At 40.7% G+C, this 22206-nt stretch overlaps 1 pseudogene; it reads left to right on the top strand.

Annotated features, from left to right (window-relative positions):
• Positions 1 to 6289: 6289 nt before the first annotated feature.
• On the top strand, positions 6290 to 15766 carry LOC106336748 (annotated as a pseudogene).
• Positions 15767 to 22206: the final 6440 nt, after the last annotated feature.

Genomic DNA, 22206 nt, shown 5'->3' with positions numbered 1-22206 from the left:
AGGCGAGACGCGTCTGATCGGGATCGGATGGTTTGGTGTCTGGTCGCGGATGTGCGCCGAGGACGTCGGACGCGTCTTCTTCTTGAGTTTGCGAGCGGGTTGATTGGGAACTCAAGCTGGCTGTGATGTGAACTGGAAAGTGAGGTCGTCTAGGATCAGGAACACCTTAGGGCTTGAGCTGATCGGGTGTTTGTAAGCCGGAACGCAAGAAAGAACAATTTGGGGTTTTTTCGGAATTAGGGTTTCCAAAGGATTAAGACGGCGCCGTGTATTGTTTCTGCGAGTGAGGGCGCGTATGGGATCGGATCGACGAACGGTTTGCGCTGATGGATTTGTCTCGTCAAGAGCTTCAATTTGATATGTGGCTCGTTGTCTGGTTCCTCGGGGTTTGAGAGATATATTGATTTTAAGTTGCGCCTGGATTAGGGTTTATGTGTGACGGATTTTAGGTTAGGGTTTGTCTCAGGGTTTTGGAGTCTATCATGCTGATAACGTGTTGTAATTAGAGAGTTTAGTGACTGGATATTTCTGTGTTATTATTAATGAACAATGGGGGTTCCTTTATATATGGATTACAAGATAAAGAGAAAAGAAAAGTGTACATATCCTAATCCAACAGGAAATAGGAAAACTACTAAAACATAATAATGGAAAGATTACATCTACTAAGAAAAAGAAAGAGTTTCCTTTTCTCTAACCTTTGTGGCCGTCTTTCTCTCTCCTGAAGTCGGCTCTCTCTCTTCTCTCTCTAGGCTTCGGCCGTCCCTCCATCTTCTAGGTATTGGGCCGGTATTGGACCGGGCCTTGTTAATGGCAATCCACTCCATGATTTATAACATTTTTTAGTTACTTCTGCTCTCAGGTTCTGGTCCATCTCTTTTTATAATCCACCATTTTGATACTAAAATATTGTTCTACGCAATTATTCTTAAATCTATTATATGCTTAGTTCAACATAACATATTATAAATTTTCTAATATCCGATGAAAATTATGAATAAAAGATACAGTAAATTTATTATTTTCTAACAATTTCACCCGCGCAAAAGCTTGGGTCTTTATTATTTTCAAACAATTTTCTAACAATTTCACCCATCTGGTTATTTATTGTTTTAGAAACGTAATGAAATTTCTTTAGTATTATTTATTATTATATACCCAATTGGGTTACAAGTCCGACCATAGAGACAAACACAACACAGAGACAAAAACTCATTAGCCTTGTTTTTTTTTTCCGTCAAGGTTTTTTCTTTAATATTGCATAACGAAGAAACAAAAGCCCGAACCCAACAGAACTGGATCCGGGCCCAACAATATTTTACAAACCAAAGCCCACAAACAGTCGGACATCCATTCAAACAGAAAACGGGCCTGCAGCCCACAACACTCAACTCGAAATCGGCGGCCCAGACTTCCCCTTTTGGCCGACGCGTCAAGGAGCCGGGACGCGTGTTGAAATCTCATCATCAGCACGCCACGCGTCAACCGATGCCTCAGCCTGACCGTCACCTACGCGAGAAACCGCCTGAGCACCGCCCCCGACACCTTCGTTACGCCGGAGCTCGAAACCGGTGAGCCTCCAACGTAACCACTTTTCTTCAGCTTTCAGAACTCTCTGCGGAGAGCATCCTCGATCTCATCGAGATCTCATCCGTCTTACGAGAGCCGCGACCCACAGCAACACATACATCACACGCTATACCCGACCACCACTTCTCACCACTAGAGCCGGCGACGCAAGGCTGTGTAAGCCTTCACCCCCCGGAGACAAAACCGAGGAGACGTTGCTGAAGAAGCCAACCACCTCCCGGAGACTTGAGCCGGCGACGACGGAGCTTTAGTAGCCTCCACCTCCCGGAGAAGAACTTCACCACGCTTCACCTCCACACGACCGTGCCTTCACTCCAATAGCCCAGACACCGTTGATGACAGTTCGCTCCTCGAGCTATCGTCTCCGGATGAGAGTCAATCAGAGCTCAGGCAAAGCGAATCAGGGGGAGGATGACGAGAGAACAACAAGGATACGGACTGCTTTAACGGAAGGGAAAACCAATAGGTTCCGGCGACGGCACGCGCGCCTACGCGCCGGCCGCTCACCAGAACCAGATCTACTTTCTCTCGCCTCTCTCTCTCACAGATCTACTCATTGGCCTTGTTTATTCTTTTGTTTTTTTATATGAACCTTGTTTATTCTTTCTTTTTTTGTCAACCCTTGTTTATTCATTCATTTGCTTGAAGTCTGCGAAAGTAAAGACTACTAATGATTGATGTGTCTATTAATACTAAATTCTCCATCTTCACTCTAAGTTTTTATCCAAACTGAAATCGTGCTCGTTGGCCGGTGAACATCTTTCTGGCCATCGGTCACCACCCCTCTTTTTGTTTTTTGCTCCAATCCGATTTAGGTTGGATTTCTCTTCGGCTTGTCCGATTGTAGATTCCGGTAGCGAAAATTTCTTCCAGTTGTGGATAATAACTTCCGCTTTACGCCGATCCTTTTGGTTTTAATCATTCTTTCCTCTCACAGAGATTTAAATCCCGTTCAATATCGAGAGTTCGTTTGTCTTTCTCTAGTTATTATTGAGATCTAATCTTGACAAGAGTCAATCTTTGCCTTCTTTAATAAATATGGGCAAAGTATCTGAAATCACATTAGATTTTCGAGTTGACTGATTAAGCCTTGAGAATTTTGGCAGACTCGGTAGAGTTGAAGCTCCTCGCTTAGAGTAGCGTTTCAGCAAATTCTTTGTCCGAAATTTCCTGAAGCTTCATTGCTTCTCTTCACATCTGGAGAACGACACAACATCTCAACGGTGTTAACGGCAGAATGGAGGAAAGGGCATGCAAGGGAATTAATCTAGATAATCCTTGCCATCGTTAATGTTTTATCTTCCTGCTTGTGCGGCGGAGAAGATGGTCGGCGAGATCTCCAGCAAACTAAGCGGTGGCTTTCTCCTCAACAAAGTTAAGGGACGACACGTAGTAGACACGCTGAAGGCTAGGTTTTTTGACACGTGTTTCGTATTACTGTTGGGTTTTGGTTGGGCTTATTGTATTGGTTGTTTATCAAATTCTATTGGTTTATATATTTTGATTGGTTTAGAGATCTACCTAGTATTTATAAATCCAAGTAAAATACGCAGATTTTAAAAAAAAATTGGATTAGTATTTACAAATACAGAGGTTTTCTTTCGGATTTGAGTCTTTGTATTTTTAACAAAAAAATCTAAAAAAATCTATTCAAATTCATTATAAAATCAAATTTATTAGTAAATCCGTACGATTGAATAACACTTGATTTGATATAGAATTTACATTAAACCAAAAAACATGATTTTAATACAGATTTAAAAATCATATAACCAATAACACTAGATTTAGTTCAAATTTTTAAATCCATTAAAATACAACAACCAGTAATCTCCACTTATACTAAACCTGGGTCATTGGCCTTTTAGTATAATATTATTAGACAAAAAAAAAGATGTGTATTAATAAGGAAATTATGGAAAAAGCTAATTTCTAGTAAAGTAGGGTGGAAGAAAGACATGAAACGAGTTCATATATCGATTCCAGTAATATAAGTTAGGTCTAATTAATTGTATATTAGAGTTTGATCGGAGTGACAGTGTGAATATTTGTTTCCTTTTTGTTGGTCATATTTTAAATTGGTTATCTTTTTAAATATTTTTATATAGTGTTGTTACTCTTATTTCTGTTGGGTATTCACACAACTAAAAGAAGTAAATACATTCGAGATTTCATAAGAGTTGGCTCAACTTTTATTTTATTGTTTTCGGAACACATTTATCTAATTATTATGGATGAATCTGTATTGATGTTTTATTGCATTGTTTTTCTTACAATGACCTCGTAGATTTTCCAAATTGGAATCATATATTATTGATATTTTATGTAACTCATCCGTTACTTAATAATATTTGTGTCTGTCTTGCCGAACATTTATTTTAATTCTTATATGTGTTTACCTTTGATTTTCTAATATATTTTTAAATAAGATTTTACCCTCATATAGTGTATTGTTCATATGTTTTGATCAATATCTATATATATATATATATAAAAATGTTGCTGACCCTCCTGTGATGCCACGTGGAAACTACTTTAATATATGGATGAGGCGTGTTCCGGTCTCCGTTTCAAGACGGACTGAGATTTGTTTTACCCGGTCTCTGTCTGCCATTTGGGCTACTAATCGTCCATAATAATAAAACGATGACTTTTGGGCTTTACAATATTAACAGTACATTTACCGTTCGGAAGTCCACGGAAGTTATATTTTCATCATGATGTATACTAATCCTCTACAACAGATAAAATAGACCACTAGTACAATATTATGTTAGAAACACAATATTAAACTTGGCCTTAGTTACCCAAAATGCAAGTTCGGAAATCATATATTAAAGTTAACGTGCTCCACTGTCCATGCACGAAAGTCTGGAAATCAACCTTTAGATGTTTTTGGCAAATTATAATCAGTACAACCAGTAAAATAATACAATTAGCATAATTAAAAACATATTTTTAAAAATAAAAAAAATTATGTTCTTATAAATATATATTTGAAAATAACAAAAATTAAGTATGATATCCCGTCCGTAGGGCGGGCCGACCCTAGTTGTTAATATAAATTGGTACGGACGGGCCGACCCTAGTTGTTAATATAAATTGGTTTATGTTCTTATATGTAACTTACTGGTGTTATCGGTTGTTAATACATACCAATATATTCTAACAACATTTTGATACACTAATTAATTCATTATTTGAAATAATAAAATACAAAACACCCTCGACACATAAAAAGAAATATTCTTAATTCTATAGTTTGCGTACAATATATAATAATTTTTTTAATTAAATTCTAAATTGAGAAAGACATGCATTTTTTCTTTTATTAAAATTCAATAACAAGTATAAATTATAATTATATTAGCATTAAAATTTAAAGATATGGCGTGATTGGTTTATTATACATATGATGCTTATTTTTTCATATTTTAAAAACATGGCGTGATTTTGTTATATACATAGTGTTATATAGTGTGTAAAATATATACATAGTGTTAGTGTGGTCATGTAAAATATAGTGCAATTTAGTAATTTGTTACTGATTTATAATATAAAAAATTATAAAAAGTTCTTATATTTTCTATATACAAAGAATATAACATTTATTAATCACGATTCTTATGAAAATATTGATTTGAATATATTCTTTTTGAATTTGTCAAACCAATTTAAATGCTAATTAAAAACAGAATTTCAATTGAATATTTGGGTCAGTTTGTTATTAATATGTTTGTTTTGGCTCAATATTTGGATTTTGACAATAAGGATTCTATTTGGTAGGTGTAGCAGATGACAAATGATCAATTTGGTACACAAAAGAAGGAAAAATTATGTTTATGTTAGCATTACATGTCTTCTTACCTTGATAACCAAACGGTCAACCCCTGTTCGAAAACGCGGCTGCCTAGCCGCGTAATCGCTAAACGTAGGTTCATCGTGGCGAGTTGAACCAATACAGTTGCATTCTACGTTCGACCGACTTATGCCTGCCTAGTTCGTATTTTAACATTATGCGGACGTAGAATAGGTAATACGTTTGGGCTAAAAAAATTACCATATTATTTTTGTACACAATTTGGCCCACTAAAAAACTCATTAGTAATAAAAAAAGAAGTTAAAAGTTAAAACCATTATCTATCTTTCGCGACAGTAGAATTGGGGATTTCTATTAACCCTAGTATCAATTGCTCTTCCTCAATCTGGTGAATCCAAAGCAGTTCACCGTGAATCAAGATCATCCACCTGTTGCAAATTCTTCTTGTACTGGATTCAGAGTAATAAACTCTAAACCATTCACTTCTTTAGTTATTGAAGTTTTTTTTCGAACTGTTGACTTTCAGATTTTATAGTTCAGTACAAATGATTTTTTAAATGTTAATGGAGCTTGACTTTGCCGAGAGTTGAGTTAATAATTTGTACGGTTTACTTGAATGGGAGTGGTCAAGTACTGATTTTTCTATTTTATTTGTTTGCTTGACTCTGGAAATTTTTAAAAAAATTGTGTGAAGCCATCTTTTGTCGTGTTAAGTTGACAAAAAAAAGAATTGTTGTGTAAAGCCATGTTAAAGAAATGGTGTTCTCTTTATATATTTTGTGTCATAGTGATATTTGTATTTTAGTAACCACAATGACCAAAGTATAATGATTTTGTTTTATTGTAAAATTGTTTATTGATGTTTCAGCTTAAGAAAGAATGAACAATCCATCAACAGATACACCTCCACCTCCACCTCTGAAACGAAACTCAAATGATGTAGGTTGGGAGTATGGTCTGCTATGTGATCCACGAGTTCCAGAAAAAGTGAGATGTAGATTATGTGGCAAAGAGTTTTCTGGTGGCGTCTACGGAATGAAAGATCACATTGGTCACTTGAATGGTAATGTCTCAGCATGTCCCATGTCATCAAAGGAAGATCAAGAGAAATGTAAGAGTGCAATAATGGAAGCAAAGGAGAAGAAAAATAAGAAGAGGAAGCATGAGGAAGCTATAAGGGCAAAGGTTAACATAAACAAGAATAACAATGTTGAGGAACTAGAAAAAGAGCTTGGACCTCTTAAAGCTCCTCACTTCCAAGGTCCTCTTGATCAATTTTGCAACTGTCATCAACCCTGAAGCTTCTTTGGCTTCTCAGACACGTCAACAGAACATCCATGATGCTATATCAAAAGAGAAGACACATGTTGTACATCAATATTGTCCTCGATGGATTTATCAGTCAAATATTCCATTCAATGCGATTGACAATGAGTCTTTTAGGCTGTTATGTGAAGATTTAGGACAGTTTGGGCCAGGGTGGATACCTCCTACTCAGTATCAGTTAAAGAACCATTGCTGAATGAAGAGAAACAGAGAACAAAAGAGAAGTTGAAGGCATTAGAAGAAGAATGGGACAGAGAAGGTTGCTCGGTGATGACAGATTCATGGACTGATATGAAGAGAAGGAGCATCATGAATTTGTGTGTTAACTCAAGAGGAGGCACTTGTTTTCTGTCATCAAAGGATGCTTCCAAAGATTCTCACACGGGCGAGTATATCTTCAACTATATTTAAGCTTGTTGAGGCCATCCAAGTAGAGGTTCCCGTAGTTAGACGCGGTCCGACAACCCGGAGTGGAACCAGGGCCTTGCGAGAGGGTTTCACCAAGGCTGTCCAACAAATCCTTGATCGAGATGGACAGACTGACCAGGACCAGCTGCTGATTGAGGAGATGGTCCAGTTGAAGATTCAAGATCAAGCCGGTCCAACAGAGGTTCAGGACGCGACCGGCCCGATCCAGTTCAGACTCAACCAAGCCGGACGTCTCATTTCCATATCCGAGCTTGGCCCCAATTCCATTTCCATTCCACCCATTCCAACTCTTCATGGTTCTGAGAACTAGCCGACATCAGAAGGATTGGTATGCTGTTGTACTCTTTTTCCTTATCGGGTTTTGTCCCACTGGGTTTTCCCGAAAGGTTTTAACGAGGCAACATGCAAGCATACTATGAATTCTGGTTTAGGTCTTCTCAAACCGACAACCAGTTGTCTGGTTTATTTTTATTTATTTATTTATTTATTTGGTTAAGACTTTGGGCTTTTGTTTCAGCCATATTTTCGGCCAGCATGTTTCCTAGGCCTTTTTAGTTTGAGACCCAAAAGGGAAATCCCCTATATAACTCTATGTGTTAGGCGATTTTTGGCCTCATGTCTTTATGAAATAATTTTTGCCTTTGCAAACTCAGAAACCCTAAGTCTTTTCCCTGTGAGAAACAGAGAGAGCAGCCGAGTCTTATCAAGCTCCAAACCACCAAGCTTGTGGCGATTCTACACTCCATCCCATCCAACGATTTGCCTTGAGAGAGATATACATCCAGCAAGACAAATCCCATAGCTATCCACCTCCATCCACTGTCCTTGTTGAGAGAGATACACATCCAGCAACAAGGATCCATCCCCCATAATTTCTATCCTTTCTTATTTTGATTCAGTTTGCATCATATAGCTCTAGATTTCCATTACAATATAAAACTCATAAAAAGTCATATTTGTTTCTGTTCTTATTTTATCCTTCAGTTTATTTTCAGTTCATCAAATTTTAAATCATAGAAAACTCATAAAAATAACACTTGTTTGTTTCAGGAACCAGATCGGCCGACGTCCCCTCCATCGCGTCCGTCCAGCCGCTCCATAACTCTCGGCCCGACCTGTCCAGTCCGAGTTCCTGAACCTCTGGTCGACCCTTGAGACAACCTGAATCCCAGCCTGTATCATTTTGGTATCAGAGCTCAAAGCTCCTACACCTACGGTTGTATCTTAACCTTTTGTATTTTGTTCTTGCTTTTCTTGGCGAGTTCTTGTTGCATCTCTTTTGATCCGTTTTGTGCATCCATCATTCTAGAAATCTGTTTTTGGCATCCATCGATTTTTACTTTCCTTTTTTTGATCAATTCTCATTTAATTGCATTTAATTTTTTTTCTTGGCTTGCACTTCAAGTTTTCATAATTTAAAAAAAAAAAAAAAAAAAAAATTTATTGTACTTTCCATATTTTAAATTTTCGATTTCTACTTTCCATTTTTCAAAAAAAAAAAAAATGTTTACAATCATTGCTTGCCTTGGCTAGTACTCTTTTATTTTAATCTTGATTCCTAGCAAGTCATTTGTTTCTTTTCTTTCTCTGGTCGCAGGAGATATGGGCGACCTAGATGGAGCACCAACACAAGCCGAGATCAATGCTCAGCTGTTGGCTAACCATGCTGAACTCCAAGCCGCACTGGCTACGGTGACTGAGCAGCTGGCTCAGATGGCAGGGAGAAACCGAGCTAATGCTCCACAGCCAAGGAGGAGAAACCAACCCATTCCAGAAGAGCAACAATCCCAATCCAGTGAGGATAACTCGGACAATGACCATACCGAACCGGACGAGCCGCGGTACGAACGGGCTGGGCGTGGGAACCGGCGAGAGTATCGGGTCCAAGGTGATGGTAGCCCAATCCGTAGGAGATTCCGAGATGATGAGGTCGCTTGGCAAGGAGGCAAGGATCTCAAACTTACTCCTCCAACCTTTGCTGGAAAGGTTGACCCGGACGCCTACATTGAATGGGAGAAGCGCATGGAGTACATCTTTGAGTACTACCGCTATACCGAGGCCAAGAAGATCGCCCTAGCCGCAGCCCAACTGACGGACAATGCCCTGACTTGGTGGGACAGGGAAGTAGCCGAGGTTGGCCGGGTCTATAGGATCGAGAATTCTTGGAAGGTCTCCAAGACCGCATTGCTCGTAAGGTGGAGAGACAGACTTACGTCAATTTCAACGACCTCCTCCACTATGCCGTCCAGGCCGAGCAACACATTAGGAGGAAGAACGCCTCTAGTGCCAGGAACAAGGCGCCTTGGGCTCCAGCCGGATCCAAAGGAGCTGAGAAGAACAAGTCCGTTGAAGTGGAAAGCCGGTTCAAGAAGAACCATTCCGATCAGTCCAAACCCAGCCCATCCGAACCAGGTAAGGGACAAACTCCAGCCCAAAGAACCCGTGATATTACTTGTTTCAAATGTCAGGGAAAGGGGCACTACGCCAGGGACTGTCCGAACAAGCGTGTCATGATCCTTAAGGCGGACGGCGAGTATGAGTCCCAAGACGAGGTCGATGTAGGGTCGGCTGAATCAGGAGACGAGATAGTGGATTATGCTGAGACTGGTGAGCTACTGGTGGTCAGACGAGCTCTCAGTGCTCTCTTTGATCCAGTGAACATCCAACGAGAGAACATCTTTCATACGAGGTGTAGCGTGGAGGGCAAGGTATGTAGTTTAATTATTGATGGTGGCTCTTGCACTAATGTGGCCAGCAGGTACCTTGTTGACAAATTGGGACTAGCAAAGTCGCCACACCCCCGGCCATACCGGCTCAAGTGGCTTAATGATGAGACGGAGCTTAAAATCTCGGAACAAGTTGTTGTGCCCTTTTGTATTGGTAAGTACCAGGACCAGGTGAAGTGCGACGTGGTTCCTATGCAAGCCGGACATCTGCTGTTAGGGAGGCCTTGGCAGTTTGACAAGGATACCATTCACCATGGGAGGAGTAACACCTACAGCTTCACCCACGACAACAAGAAGCACAGTCTGGCTCCTCTCAGTCCCCAAGAGGTCTACGAAATGCAGAGAGCCATGGACCAGTCTGGGCTGTTTAGTAAAACTAACCTTTTCATCTCTTCTAGTAAAGTGATTAAATCATTACGGCAAGAAACACAGGTGCTACTAATGATCTTTAAGGAAGGTTGTTTTGCAGGTTTTGAGGCACCAGATTGCCCAGCTGAGATGCAGGTGCTAATGGACAGGTACAAGGACGTATTCCCTGAGGAGATACCAGCCGGCTTACCACCCCTCCGAGGCATTGAGCATCAGATAGACTTTGTGCCCGGCGCCCCACTTCCAAACCGAGCCGCGTACCGAGTCAATCCGGAGGAGGCTAAGGAGCTGGAGAGGCAGGTTCAAGACCTCATGGACAAGGGATACATTCGAGAGAGTCTCAGTCCATGTGCAGTTCCCGTCCTCTTGGTGCCTAAGAAGGATGGTACATGGCGTATGTGTGTTGACTGCCGAGCCATCAACAACATCACCATAAAATATCGGTACCCCATTCCTAGACTTGATGATATGTTAGATGAACTGAGTGGTTCCACCATGTTTTCCAAGATTGATCTTAGGAGTGGCTATCACCAAGTGCGGATGAAGGAGGGTGACGAGTGGAAGACTGCTTTCAAGACCAAGCAAGGCTTGTATGAGTGGCTCGTGATGCCATTCGGTCTTACCAACGCCCCTAGCACCTTCATGAGACTTATGAACGAGGTTCTAAGGCCCTACATTGGTAAATTTGTGGTTGTCTATTTTGATGACATATTGATTTACAGTCAGTGCTTACCCGATCACATTAGCCATGTAGAACAGGTTCTAAAGGCGCTCCGGCAGGAAGGACTCTTTGCCAATCTCAAGAAGTGTGTCTTTTGCACTGACCAGTTAATATTTTTAGGCTTTGTTGTGAGTTCATAGGGCTTGAAGGTCGATGAGGAGAAGATCAAGGCCATCCAAGACTGGCCCACACCGACCACTATTGGGCATGTCCGAAGCTTCCATGGCCTAGCCAGCTTCTATCGGCGTTTTGTCAAGGACTTCAGCACCATTGCTGCTCCCATGACCTCAGTGATCAAGAAGAACGTATCCTTTGTTTGGGGCCCTGCCCAAGAAGAGTCCTTCAACAAGCTTAAATATAGTTTAACTCATGCACCCGTTCTTACGCTTCCTGATTTTAATAAAACTTTTGAGATTGAGTGTGATGCATCAGGTACAGGTATTGGAGCTGTTCTTACTCAGGGAGGCCGACCAGTGGCGTTCTTTAGTGAGAAATTGAGCGGAGCTTCCCTCAACTACCCGACTTATGACAAAGAGCTATACGCTCTAGTAAGGTCCCTTGAAACTTGGCAGCATTACCTTTTGTCTAAGGAGTTTGTTACTCATACAGATCATGAGACACTTAAGCACTTGAGGGGACAGACCACGCTCAAGAAGAGGCACGCCAGATGGCTCGAGTTCGTGGAGACCTTTCCTTATGTGATCAAGTACAAGAAGGGCAAAGACAATGTGGTGGCCGATGCACTGTCTCGGAGACACACTCTCATTGTGACTATGGAGGCTAAGATCATGGGTTTCGAACATATTAAAGAATCTTATGCCACTGATCTTGATTTTAATGAAGCTTTCAGGAACACTGAGAAGGGAGCTTTCGGACCATACTGCCAGCATGGAGGGTTCCTGTTCAAGGGAAAGAGGTTGTGCATTCCCAAAGGAGCCATGAGGGAACTGCTGGTTCGGGAGGCCCATGGTGGCGGCCTCATGGGACACTTTGGTCGGGACAAGACCTTGAGTGTCCTAACTGAACATTTCTTTTGGCCGAACATGAAGAAGGACGTGGAGAACCTATGTGCCAAGTGCACTACCTGCCTTAAAACCAAGTCCAGGTCACATCCTTACGGTTTACAAATGCCATTGCCAATTCCTAACCACCCTTGGGTAGACATTTCTATGGACTTTGTGCTGGGTTTACCCAAGATAAACCACAAGGATTCCATTTTTGTAGTGGTAGACAGGTTTTCCAAGATGGCTCATTTCATAGCGTGCAACGCCACTAATGATGCTACTCAGACAGCCGATCTATTCTTCAAGGAAGTGGTCCGACTGCATGGTGTTCCTCGAACCATTGTGTCTGACCGAGATACCAAGTTCCTCAGCCATTTCTGGAAGACACTATGGGGCAAGTTGGGAACCAAGCTGCTATTCTCCACCACTTGCCATCCACAAACCGACGGCCAGACTGAGGTAGTAAACCGTACACTCTCTCAACTGCTGAGAGCTACGGTCGGTAAGAATTTAAGAAATTGGTTGTCATGTTTGCCTTTTGTTGAATTCGCTTATAACCATGCTAGGCACTCTACTACTAACCTGTCACCTTTTGAGATTGTTTATGGGTTTCAGCCAGAGACTCCATTAGACTTTACCGAACTGCCCAGTTCCATGTACCGCAGCCGTGATGGAGCCAGCAAGGCCGAGTTTGTTAAGAACATGCACTTGAAGGTTAAGGAGAGAATAGAGGCCAAGACGGCTAAGGTCAAGGCCAAGTATGACCAGAAGAGGAAGGAGGTGCTGTTCGAACCCGGAGACTTGGTGTGGTTACACATGCGGCCCGAGAGGTTTCCAGAAGCACGGAAGTCCAAACTCTCTCCCCGTGGGACAGGACCATTCCGCATCCTAAAGAAGATCAACGACAATGCCTATATCCTTGACCTCCCGACTGAATTTAAATTTTCACATACTTTCAATGTCTCGGATTTGTCTCCTTTCCATGCAGATAGCTTTGATGATTTTGCAGATGATGGTGTTCTGAGGCCAGAACCTTTTCAAGAGGGAGGGAATGATGAGGCCATCCAAGTAGAGGTTCCCATAGTTAGACGCGGTCCGACTACCCGGAGTGGAACCAGGGCTTTGCGAGAAGGTTTCACCAAGGCTGTCCAACAAATCCTTGATCGAGATGGACAGACTGACCAGGACCAGCTGCTGATTGAGGAGATGGTCCAGTTGAAGATTCAAGATCAAGCCGGTCCAACAGAGGTTCAGGACGCGACCGGCCCGATCCAGTTCAGACTCAACCAAGCCGGACGTCTCATTTCCATATCCGAGCTTGGCCCCAATTCCATTTCCATTCCACCCATTCCAACTCTTCATGGTTCTGAGAACTAGCCGACATCAGAAGGATTGGTATGCTGTTGTACTCTTTTTCCTTATCGGGTTTTGTCCCACTGGGTTTTCCCGAAAGGTTTTAACGAGGCAACATGCAAGCATACTATGAATTCTGGTTTAGGTCTTCTCAAACCGACAACCAGTTGTCTGGTTTATTTTTATTTATTTATTTATTTATTTGGTTAAGACTTTGGGCTTTTGTTTCAGCCATATTTTCGGCCAGCATGTTTCCTAGGCCTTTTTAGTTTGAGACCCAAAAGGGAAATCCCCTATATAACTCTATGTGTTAGGCGATTTTGGCCTCATGTCTTTATGAAATAATTTTTGCCTTTGCAAACTCAGAAACCCTAAGTCTTTTCCCTGTGAGAAACAGAGAGAGCAGCCGAGTCTTATCAAGCTCCAAACCACCAAGCTTGTGGCGATTCTACACTCCATCCCATCCAACGATTTGCCTTGAGAGAGATATACATCCAGCAAGACAAATCCCATAGCTATCCACCTCCATCCACTGTCCTTGTTGAGAGAGATACACATCCAGCAACAAGGATCCATCCCCCATAATTTCTATCCTTTCTTATTTTGATTCAGTTTGCATCATATAGCTCTAGATTTCCATTACAATATAAAACTCATAAAAAGTCATATTTGTTTCTGTTCTTATTTTATCCTTCAGTTTATTTTCAGTTCATCAAATTTTAAATCATAGAAAACTCATAAAAATAACACTTGTTTGTTTCAGGAACCAGATCGGCCGACGTCCCCTCCATCGCGTCCGTCCAGCCGCTCCATAACTCTCGGCCCGACCTGTCCAGTCCGAGTTCCTGAACCTCTGGTCGACCCTTGAGACAACCTGAATCCCAGCCTGTATCAGACTTGTTTTCTGTCGTCAAAGGATGCTTCCAAAGATTCTCACACGGGCGAGTATATCTTCAACTACATTGACAAGTGTATAGAAGATTGAGGGGCTGAGAAGGTTGTGCAAGTGGTCACAGATAATGAAACCAACAATGTAGCTGCTGCAAATTTGCTTAAAGAGAAGAGGCCAAGAGTCTTTTGGACTGGATGTGCTGCTCACACTATGGATTTGATGCTTGAAGGGATTTCTAAGTTGCACGGGTTTGCTAAAGTGATTGAACAAGCAAAGACTGTCACCATATTTGCTTATGCTCATCATACAACATTGTGAATGATGAGAACATATACAAAGAGGGATATTGTGAGGCCAGGAGCAACAAGGTTTGCAACATGTTTCCTCACGCTACAAAGTCTTTATGAGAAGAAGGGGCAACTGAAGAGCATGTTTAACAGTGATCAGTGGCATGATTGTAAGCATTCCAAGTCTGTAAAGGGTAAGACTGCATCTGATACTGTGATGAGTTATGCATTTTGGAGTAGTTTCATGGTTATTTTGAAAGTATTCCCCCCTATGGTGAAGGTTCTTCGGTTGGCTGATGGAGAGAAGATACCATCTCTTGGGTTTGTTTATGGTGAGCTTTTGGAAACTAAGAAGTCTATTAAAGAAGCTACTGACCATTTGGAGAAGAACTATCAACCTATATTCAGGATCATTGATGAAAAAATGAAAGGAAGGCTGGATTCTCCTTTGCATATGACTGCTTACTTCCTCAACCCTTATTATTTCTACAAAGACCCCACTATCCAGTATGACATAGAGGTTTCAGAAGGATTCATCAAGTATGTGGAAACTTTCTATCATGGAGAATTTGAGAAACAAGACTTGGTTGTTAATCATGAGATTCGTCTTTACAAGAATAAAAGTGGTCCTTTTGGTAGAATGTTAGCACTAAAAGGATGTGAAAAGAAGGATGAAAAGTTTGATCCGGGTATGTTTTGGCTTAAAATGTTTTTTACTTGATTAATTGTCCATTTCATAGTTTAACTTATTTAAATTTTTTATGACAGGGAATTGGTGGGCAACATACGGATGTGATGTGCCAACCTTGCAGAAACTGCCTACTAGAATCCTTGCCTTGACCTCTAGTTCTTCTGGTTGTGAAAGAAATTAGAGCAGTTTCGAAGGGGTTGGTCTACTGCTTATTTGATTTTTGTTTCATGTGTCTAGTAGTGTGTACAATAAATGGCTCAACTCATGTTGCAGATCCACACTAAGAAGAGAAACATATTCGATGTAAACCGCCTCAACAGTCTAGTATATGTCCAGTTTAATGCATGGCTTTTTGATAAGCAGAAAAAGATTAGAGAAAGCAATGTTGATGTGATCCTAGATGATGGTAATGAAGATACTGTCGGAGATTGGCTTATGGGCCGTGTTGAAGAGTTGGATAATGATGTCAGTTTTGTGCTTACTACCCAAGCTCCAAGGATAAGAGAACTCTATGATGATGACTTTGAATATGAAGAAGAAGACATGATGGACATGTAGTTCGAATCGGATGTATACCAAGAGGATCCGGTCTTTCATGACTCACAAATAGCTTAGTAAACTAAGGTACCAAAAAAATCATATCTCTTCTCTCTGTTTATCTTATGACTTGCAATTGTTTTTTTTTTTAATTAGTTTTGGTGGGTTCGTGAAGTTAGAGTTACCTTGTTTTGAACTTGCTGCTTTTAACTAGTGAATTAAGTTGTATTGAACTTGTTGTTTGGATGATTTAACTTGTCTTTGTCTCTTTCATTTCAGGTTTGCAAATACCAAGTTCTAAATTTTAGCACATCTGCAAGACCACTACAAGAGCAAGATTATATATTTTGCTGATCTTTCAAGAAGAAAAGGATTAGAAGATACAATACTTAATATTTTTTGCTTCTTTTCATGATAAAAACTATATTTTTTGGTGATTCTTGTGAGTGGGTTATTTTTTTTTGTATTAGATGTGTGCTTTAGGAAACAACAATTATGATATATAATCTAACTTGGTTTTTAATGTTTCTTTTGTATACTTCAAATTAAAAACTTACTAAAAATTACTCTCCGCATATACTCCGAGCTTATCCCGATTTCTTAACAATTCGCTAGGCCCCGTGTCGCCGCACGGATAGTTCTGAACAGAGAGTCCAACATACATATTAGAATAAAGAAGGGGTGAATCAAAAAGATGACTATAATACAGAAAAAATTAAGAAAGTAACCAGATAATAAAATATGATTCTTGATGTGACAATTTGGGGTCCGTTATATACCAGGGTCGCATATAGTTTTTAATTATGAGAATGGGTCGGCCTAAGTTTTATTGGGCATTTGCTTACCTATAGGAGAGATAAATAATTTATGACCTTTTTAGCCTTTCGACCCAATAACTTATACTTTGCAACCCACATAACTTAACCCACACCGACATCTCCACGCGACCCAAAGACTTTCCCGCACGTGGGAAACTCGGCGGTCCGACTCGGTGGTTTAATATTTTTTTTTCATCCCGTCGGCGAAGGTGAAATGCTTTTTTACCTAGGTAAATCCGGGTATTTTTACCGCTATTTTTTCGCGCCATTTAACTAGCCGTACAATCCTTGGTGATAAAATTAATAAAATAATTAGTGGATAAGGTTAATTGATAATGGTGAGACATAATATGGTCTGGTGGATAATACAAAGAAACCCTAGTAGAAGAGCTGAGATGTATTCTATCTGAGTTCTGTTCGGCGAAATGCATCCACCAGATCTGAAAATGTTGGAAACTAATAGCGGTGTGCGTGGCTCCGGTGGAAGTTTTCGTGGTAAATCTCAGGCGAGCAGTAGCAACACCACCGAAGGTACACTATCTCCCTTCGACATTGCCGAATCTTTGCGTTTTTGTTCCTATAATTTTATTTGTAATTGTTCGTTGGGGTGTAGGAAACTCACGGTCACACGTTGTTGTTATGGCTGGTCGGTGGATAATGTATGATAATGGTGGTTGGGATTTCAAGATAGATAATGAGAGAATGGGTAGAGCAGTCGACTTCTCGCAAAGCAAGGGCGTTAACGGTTTGGAAGATAGTATTCTTGCTTCTTATGGTTTGTTGGGAAGAGACTTAGAGGTCGAAATGTGTTATTGGCTAATTGATGGAGAGAGTGAAATGGTTGGTAAAGGGGCCGCACCAGTGGAGATAGCAACCGACACTGATTATAAAATATTCAAGGCTCTTCATAGGATAGACAAGTCTTGTAATGTTTTCGTGACATTTAGAGAGATTGTTGGGGAAAAATTGATATTTTTAAGGTCCGAACGAGATATCTTGTCGCAAATGGATGCAAAACTCGGAATGGATGATGATCAGTTTTTAATTAGGCAAGTAGAAGCAGTTGAAGCATCTTTTGGATTGAACTCACAGACGGCTGAAGGGGTGCAAGATTCGAAGGATAAAGATAGTGGAGCGGCTGTAGATGGGGTTAATCCGGCTTCGGGTAATATGCTACAACAAGAGAAGCAAAAGAGCTGTGCACTAGGAACATTAGTGGAGAATGGAAGTAAAAAGCGGGCTCACATTGAAGCAGCTGAAGATGCCGTTTGTCGGGTTAATCCGGATAATATGCATCAACAAAACTGTACGCTACAAGAGAAGGAAAAGAGTTGTAGAGAAGGAACAGTTGTGGAGAATGGAAGTAAAAAGCAGGCTAACGTTGAAGCAGTGTCGGAAGAAAACAAAAGAGATCACCTTGCAAAAGAAGATGAAGATGAAGATGAAGATGACGAGGACTATGATGATAATGAAGATGAATATGAAGATGAAGATGATGATGATGCTGAAGATGAAGGTAAAGATGAAGGTGACGGTGGAAATGAAGATAAAGATGACGTTTGAAATGAAGATGAAGATGAAGATGACGAGGACTATGATTATAATGGCTGGCATGAGTTTGTTGGAAATGATTGTGAGAGAGACGAAGATGATGATTTTGATGGATGCCCACCAAAAGGAGGTCGTGGTGGACGGTCTGGTCGTAACGGTTATGAGCGTTCTGTGGTCACCAAAGTTAGAGGTCAAGGGTCTGGAAGAGGCCAACGGTCAAGGGCTACAGGTGGATCTTTGTCAGGCAAACAGTATTGCAATATGAGACATTACGAAGACAACACAGACAACCTAAGGGATTTCGTATGTACCTCACGAATCGTTGACTTTTCGTACACCGAAGATTCTGATATCTGCGGAAGCGTCGATGTTGTTAATGTAACTCCACCAAAAGATAGAAACCAACAAAACCACGACGATGATTCTGTTGATCGTCATTTGACCAAATCGTTCTCTGAAACTGTAAGGTGTGCACTGACCTTTGCAACCGGGAACGCTGATGTTGGCAATGTTGTTTTGGTTACACCACCACAACGAAACGAGAAACGCAGCCACGTGATCGAAGATGATGATGAGTATTTTGATCCTACTCTTACCGACGCTACATAAGTTCATGGTGGAAGAGCAACGAAAACAGGAACCGTTTCATGTGCTCATAATGATGAAACACCTTCCGGCGAAAGTGATCATATTGTTCTTGTTACACCACAGAAAAAATACAACAAACACAACCTAGTAATCGAAGCTGATGATGAGTTTGTTAGTCCTCCTTTCACCCAAACTACAGAATTTGAGGGTGGCGAAGCATGCATCCCAAGAAAACATTTTTCCTCCACCTCTGTAACCGTTAGTTGTACACAGGCGGATGAAACAGATACAGGTGCAAGTATTGATCCTGGTCAGGCTAATCCACCAGAAAAGCACAACACACACAACCATGTGATCGAAGATGAGGACCTGTTTGTGGATCCTCCTGTAAGAATAAGTTCACAAGTTCAGGGTGGAGAGGCTTTCATGAACGGGATACAAGTTTCGGAAATGTATGGATATCATGATGTAGTTCCTGTGTTTAATGATATGGAAGGAAACGGGTTCTAGCCTCAGGAAATCGACTTCAGCAAGGAGGACTCGGATATATTTGTTGGAAGGCAGTTTAAGGACAAAGCGCAGTTTAAGTTGACGATGTCGATCTATGCACTCGCGGAGGTGTGCAGGTTCAAGTTTAGGCATTGCAAACGCTACGTCACGGCTAAATGCGTTGATAAACAGTGTACTTGGAGGGTATGTGCTAAGCAAGTTGGTGATTCTCCTACGTATTTTTTGAAGAAGGCAAGTTTGGGACATTAATGCACATCTGATGTGCGAGGGCAGTACAAAAAACATGGAACATCTAGAGTTCTTGCTGCTCTTCTGCGCTCGAAATACGAAAGACTTCGCTGTGGACCTCGTGCTATGGAACTGCCGGAAGTACTGAGAACATAATTCAACTATACATGCACGTACTGGAAAGCTTGGAAAGCTAAGGAACTAGCAATTGCGTCTGCCCAAGGAACAGAGGAATTGTCTTACAAGATGTTACCACAGTACTTGCACGTACTGAAATTAGCAAATCCTGGAACAATCACATATATTAAAACCGAACTTGATAAAGAAGGAAAATCGAGGTTCCTGTATGCATTCATGTCACTGAAGGCTTGTATCGATGGGTGGTAGCATTTGCGTAAGGTCCTTGTGGTGGACGACACCCACATGTTTGGGAAATACAAAGGGGTATTGCTTAGTGCTAGCGGGCAAGACGCAGACTGCCGCGTATTCCCTATTGCTTTCGCAGTAGTGGATAGCGAGAACTCAGATTCTTGGAAGTGGTTCTTCGAAAGGTTGTCAACAATTGTAGAAGATAGTTGTGAATTAATAATAATTTCTGACAGATGCGCCGCTATATTTGCAGCTAAAGATAAATGGTATCCATCTGCACACCATGGTATTTGTCTTGAACACCTTAAGTGTAATGTGGGCGATAAGTACAAAGGACTGGATCAGAAGCATATGGTGGCCAGGGCAGCAGAAGCTTTCAAAGTTTCTGAATTTCAAAAGATCTATGACCTTATAAAGCTCACGGATTGGAGATGTTGGGATTACTTGGAGAAAATCGACAAAAAGTTATGGACACGTTCACATTTCGAAGGAACTAGGTTTAACTTGATGACTTCAAATATAGCTGAATCGTTGAATAAGGCGCTGCTGCCAGCGCGTGATAGCCCTATAATGGCACTACTGGAGTTTATAAGACGGATGTTGACTAGATGGTTCGAGTGCAGGCGCTACGATATTAGTTAAATGCAGGGAAATATTCCAATGATAATTGATGAAATAGTGGTCGAACAGTTAGTGTTGTCAACTGGCCTTCTTGTTTTGCCCTGTTCTACTTGGCAGTTTGAAGTTACACACAAGCCAACCAAATACGGCTTTGTTGTTGATTTAGAGAAACGAACTTGCTCCTGCCTTGAATTCCAGATGCTTGGGTTGCCATGCCGACACGCTATTGCCGCTGCTTCTTTTCGGAACATCGAGTACGCCTTGTTTGTTTCACAATACCATGTCAAAGATACTTGGTCTGAAACAGTCAAGGGTATCATACTACCGGTTCCAAATCCAGAGGATATCAATATTCCCGCAGATATACTTAAGGTCGACCTTTATCCACCAAAGACGAAACGAACGAAGGGAAGGCCATGCATTAAAAGAAAACTTGGAGCCTCCGATTATGCGGTAAAACCTTTGTTTATACCTTGCCTTAATACTTATTGAAATCCATTGAACGCTTTCATTTCTAACTACTTTTTTTGTTTATAGGAGGGCCCAAGGAAAAAGAAAAAGCCGAACAAGTGTTCCAGGTGTTTTAAGGAAGGTCACAAGAAGACTACATGCAAGGAACCGGTGCCTTGATCAATCTAAAAACACCATTCCATGGAACTCGGAGGAACCCTTTTTTGAAATTATGATATGATTGTGTTTTGGGAATTGGTCAAACCCATTATTTTGGATATCATCGTATTTTGGGTATGTGGTTTAAGGTTTCAATGGGGTTTATATAGTTCTATATCCCTAATTACCAAATTTTTACAGATTAAATGACTTGAATGGGGTTTACAACCAAAGGTGTATTAATCAAACTTCCATGTTTCTTTTACTTTTGAATAAATTAATCAAACTTTTTGGGTGCCTTCTTGGGAAACTAAATCTCTTCAAGTGTACTGTTGGGTTAGTGGTTATGTTATGCCTATAGGATGCCATTAACTTTCAAGTATAATTGTACACTATATTAGATATTAAGTTCAAACAGTTATAATTCTCTGATTACTGATTCTTGCAGGTCAACCGACAAGATACGGTAGAGGTGTACGACCATAAACGGTGTACACCTTATACTTGTACATATATAATCAAGACGATAAAATTGTAGCTTAAATACTTAAATAATATTAAACAACAGTTTAACAAAACACAGATGCATATAATTACCAGTAAATTAAAAAATGATCAGTTATTGCCGAGGTAGTACTTCAAACATAATAATCTAGATTTTGTGATAAACAGGTTTCATGTAAACTGCCTGTCCCACTCCGTTCGCCATACTATGTTGTGAGGCAGGAGTAAAGGTGCTTGCCAGTGAGGTTGATAATTGAAACCGTGTGATTTTAATTATGAAGTAAATGTTCCACCAATACTTTTAACCTAACAACCTTGTACAGATATTTTAAATCTCGCGCTGTGAAAAAGGTTTCAAAGGTTGGTGGAACATTAACTTTAACATTTAACTCATTGCCTTCTTAGTGGAATTCCTCTATTTAATAGTATCAGTCTTATATCAACTCAATACACCAAAAAAACCTTCTCATTTTCTATAATAGTATGGCAGGTGAATTACTCCCAAATCTTCCCGACAAAATTATCATCAAAATCCTACAGTTGATTGGAGAGCAATCATTTTACTACCTGGGTGATTTCTTGCGGGCTGGGAAACTGGGTTACACACTTGTTCATGAACCCTCCGTCCTAAAGATTTGCGATGTTACAGAAATGGTCAGCTTT

Source organism: Brassica oleracea, chromosome C1 (assembly GCF_000695525.1).
Source record: "Brassica oleracea var. oleracea cultivar TO1000 chromosome C1, BOL, whole genome shotgun sequence".
Lineage (NCBI taxonomy): Eukaryota > Viridiplantae > Streptophyta > Magnoliopsida > Brassicales > Brassicaceae > Brassica > Brassica oleracea.
Note: the sequence above shows the minus strand (reverse complement) of the source record. Positions and strands in the feature narration are given on the sequence as shown.